Source organism: Balaenoptera ricei, chromosome 3 (assembly GCF_028023285.1).
Source record: "Balaenoptera ricei isolate mBalRic1 chromosome 3, mBalRic1.hap2, whole genome shotgun sequence".
Lineage (NCBI taxonomy): Eukaryota > Metazoa > Chordata > Mammalia > Artiodactyla > Balaenopteridae > Balaenoptera > Balaenoptera ricei.
In genome coordinates this window covers 133,032,784-133,037,277 of record NC_082641.1, presented here as the reverse complement: position 1 = coordinate 133,037,277, position 4,494 = coordinate 133,032,784, and the positions used below count along the sequence as shown (strand labels likewise).

The 4,494-nt window shown below is 32.8% G+C and overlaps 1 non-coding gene across 1 annotated transcript; it reads left to right on the top strand.

Moving 5' to 3' along the window:
* The first annotated feature begins 3,773 nt into the window (after nucleotides 1–3,773).
* On the top strand, nucleotides 3,774–3,880 carry LOC132364258 (U6 spliceosomal RNA). Its single transcript, XR_009502797.1, has one exon. It is a non-coding gene; the product is annotated as a U6 spliceosomal RNA (small nuclear RNA).
* The last annotated feature ends 614 nt before the right edge of the window (nucleotides 3,881–4,494 follow it).

Below are 4,494 nucleotides of genomic sequence, written 5' to 3'. Positions count from 1 at the left end.
CTCTTCAGTTCTAGTATTCTCTATTTTCTTCATTACAGCTTCAATTTCACATGAAGAATTTGTTTATTCATTCACTTACCAGACATTTACCTGATGTCTACTATATCCCAGGCACTGTTCTTGGTGGGGGGGAACCATAACAAACAAAACTGAAAAAATTCCCTGCTTTGTGGAGCTAAGATTCTAGAAGGCTTAGGCTGCTCTTTGTGCTTGGTTAAAATGCCCAAACTGTTGGGGTTTCCAAACGTTATTCTCTGCATCTGTGGTGACATTTTAATGCTTCCCAGGTGACACTTGCTGTGCTAAGTACTTTTTATGCATTATCTAGTAAATTTCACAGCAACTCTGAGATGGGCATCTTTGGTTTGCTCATTTTTCCAAAGAGGAAAATGCTTAAAATGGTGAATAATTTGTTCAAGGTCTCAGGATCTAGGAAGTGATAACATTAGAATTTGAAACCGGAGGCATCTTATTCCAGAGACTTTGATAATAATGATAGCTATACTCCAAGACCCTTATGAAAACTTAGTAGATATTCCCTCCCAGCAAATTCAATGTCTATATTTTCCAGAGAAATTGCTTATACTAATAGACAATTTAATTCCCCTACAGGTAATGTGTATTTTCTCTCTGGTAGTTTTGAATATGCTCTCCTTTTTCCCTGATGTTCTAAAGTTTCACTACAAATTGCTGAAAAGGATTTATTTTTAGTCTCACCTCTTTAGGATTTGAAGTTCACTTTTTTTTTAATAGATATAACTTTATTCATACTAAATTATAAAAACATACATATTCATGCTCTGTGTATTTCTGGATAACCTATTGTTTTCTGTTTTTTTAAAATTTTTGAATTTTATTTTATTTATTTTTTTATACAGCAGGTTCTTATTAGTTACCCATTTTATACATATTAGTGTATATATGTCAATCTCAAAGTGAAGTTCACTTTTAATCTTAGGATGTTTGACTTTACTTCTGGAAAGTTCTTTGTTATTATCTCTTCAATGTTACTTTTCCAAATTTACCTCAATTTTCTTCTTCACTAACTCATACATATATTGGAGTCTCCAAGCTCCTCTACACTTCTTACTTGTTCTTTCTCTTTTTTCTTTCATTAAAAAAAATCTTTCTAAGTAGAATTCTAGGACAATTCACTAGGAATTTCACTAGGTTTGCTTGATCAGAAATCCTACGTTAAAACTGATCATCATTCACTGAAATTCATTTTTCATAGAAGCTGCTGGTTTCAATGATGATCCATTTATTTTCCAGATCGTGGCTAATACAATAACCTACTGGATGGATGAAACATAAAGTCCTCCATCAGACTGAAGAGTAACTTGCCAAGGTCTTCAGTTTGGAAAGGCATTCCAGAAGACAAGTGGTTATGATAAGATTATTCATCAAAATACACTAGGGTCTGGCTCCAGATCCTACCATGCTGCTGAGCTCATAACTGCTGACTCTTTTCTTCAAGATCAGTCCAGGAGAGATTATTGAAAGAAAGCACAGAAAATTGTGAAAATCCCTAGAATGAAAGGAGGCTACTTTTCAATGGTGTATATGGGATGAGGGCTTAACCTGGGGCAAGAAGAACTCAGTTTGGATGTAGAAGTTTAACAGAGTAAAGAAATGGTTGGAGCTCAGTTCTTGATTTTTCCCTACCATTGCTTTAGAACAAAGAGTATCTATCCTTACACCTACCATGACTCAGATCTCTAGTATAGATGTGCCCAGAGACAAAATCAGGGAAGTGGGAGAAACTGAAATAAATTATTAGAAATAGGTCAAAATATGCCAATATTTTCAATAGAAGTAGACTAAATTCTTCCATTAAAAGAAAAATATTAACAGATAAAAAAAGAAAAACAAAATTTAGGTATATGCTGTCAGAAGTTTCACACTTGTAAAGAGCTGAAAGCTGAGGATGGGTTGAAACTAACTGGGGCAGTTATTTCCTCACTCCTTTCCCTCTAAGCCTCTATGGCTGGTTAATTTCAATATAAGCATCTCTTCTAAACTGTGCTTGTTCCCAGACTGAGGTGCTGAGAGAAGGGATTTTTCATGGACTGAGAAGTAATTTTAAGTTTTCTGGTTCCTGGATATCTCCAATTTGGGCAATATCCACCTCTAACCCTCAAAGGTGGATAAGGCAGACCTAGCCGTGGTATGAAAAACATAACTGTTGAATTAAGATTGGAGTACATAGAATAAATAGTAGGACAGACATAGCTAAGAAACAAATTCAAAAACTGGAAGAACAAGAATAGAAATTCTTCAGAAGAAGAGAAAATTATGAGAAAATATAAAATATAAAAGCAAAGTTAAGTGATATGGAGGACAGAAGTAGAAATACTAATATAGGGATAATTATGGCCCCCTAAAGAAAAATAATGAAAGATAGGAATTTGGGGGGGGGCGTAAAATAAAGTTCCTCAATTAAAAAGACTGTAAAACAAATTAAAACACAATAAAAGCAAACTCAGAGATGGTCCAAGATACTGGAATTATCAAACAAGAATTTAAATTATGTTAAAATTGCCAAAATACCTAGCAAAAAAGATGAACAACATCTAAATAGAAGAGAAATATAAATACAGAAAAGTAAACTATAAAAGAGAACCAGCTAGAAATTTCAGAAATTAAAAAAAAAAAAATCAGAAATGAGAAATTCATTAAATTTGGAATAATGGCAGACTGGCCATAGCAGGTGAAAAGATCAGTGAATCAGATGACAGGTGAACAGAAATTATCCAAATTTAAACACAAATAAAAATAGAGTAAAAAAAAATTTTTTAAGAATATAATTACCAAAACCTGTGAGGCAATATCAAAAGCTGAAATCTACACATAATTATATTTTCAGAAGAGGAGAGAGAAAATGGGCAAAAGAAACATTTAAAGAAAAGATGACCAAGAATTTTTCAAAACTGATGAAAGATATCAACCCACAGATCCACAAATCTCAGTGAACCCCAGACAGGCTAAATAGAGAGAAAACCACACCTAAGCCTATTAGCAGTCAAAATGTTAAAAAAACAAACATATGAAAAACATTCAAAAAGAAGCCAAAAAAAGAGGCACATTTGGGAGCACTATACTAAAAGGAAAACAAGAAGACATGAAACAGTATCTGTAAGTAAAATGTTGAGAGTTGGGAAAAAAAGTGGGATTGTCAACCTACAACTCCATATGCTATAAAAATTAACTTTAAACAATAAAGAAAAATAAAGACATGCTCAGACAAAAGGTGAAAAATGATCTTCAGCACTCTCACTACAAAAAATGCAGAAAGACGTTTTTCAGGTTGAAAATAATTAATACCAGAAGGAACCTCAGACCTCTGGAAAGAAATGAAGAGTAACAGAAAATATGAATACCTAGGTTAAATGTAAAATGCATAATTCTTATTTACGTTTGTATATTTATATATTTTATTGAATTTGTTTAAAATACTATCAATTGTTTAAAGCAAAACTATTGGGTTGACCAAAAAGTTTATTCAGGTTTTTCAAAACATCTTATGGAAAAACCCAAACACATTTTTTGGCCAACCTAATAGCATTTATTTATTTATTTATTGGCATATGTACTGATAAAATAGAAGATAATAAGAGCACAAAAGGCAAGAGGAAACAAATGGATTTATGCTATGTTATAAAATTTTAACACTGGTTTTGAAGTCACACACTTAAGAGCTGACTGTGATAACTTAGAGATGAATATTATAAGCTCTAGAGAAACTACTAAAACAAATATTAAAAATCAATACAGTGCTTGCTTTGGCAGCACATATACTAAAATTGGAAAGATACAGAGAAGATTAGCATGGCCCCTGTGTAAGGATGACATGCAAATTCGTGAAGTGCTCCATATTCTTACTATTTCCAATACTACTTTTACTATTTGCAATAGCCAAGACATGGAAACAACCTAAAACAGAGGAATGGATAAAGAAGATGTGGTACATATATACAATGGAATATTACTCAGCCATAAAACGGAACGAAATTGGGTCATTTGCAGAGATGTGGATGGACCTAGAGACTGTCATACAGAGTGAAGTAAGTCATAAAGAGAAAAACAAATATCGTATATTAACGCATATATGTGGAATCTAGGAAAATGGTATAGATGATCTTATTTGCAAAGCAGAAACAGACCTAGAGAACAAACGTATGGATACCAAGGGGGAAAGCGGGGGAGTAGGATGAATTGGGAGATTGGGACTGACACATATACACTACTGATACTATGTATAAAATAGATAACTAATGAGAACCTCCTGTATAGCAGAGGGAACTCTACTGAGTGCTCTGTGGTGACCTAAATGGGAAGGAAATCCAAAATAGGCGGATATATGTATACGTATAGCTGATTCACTTTGTTGTACAGCAGAAACTAACAACATTGTAAAGCAAGTATACTCCAATAAAAATTAATTTTAAAAAATCAATATAGAAGAAAAAATAAAATACTAAATATATCACTAAA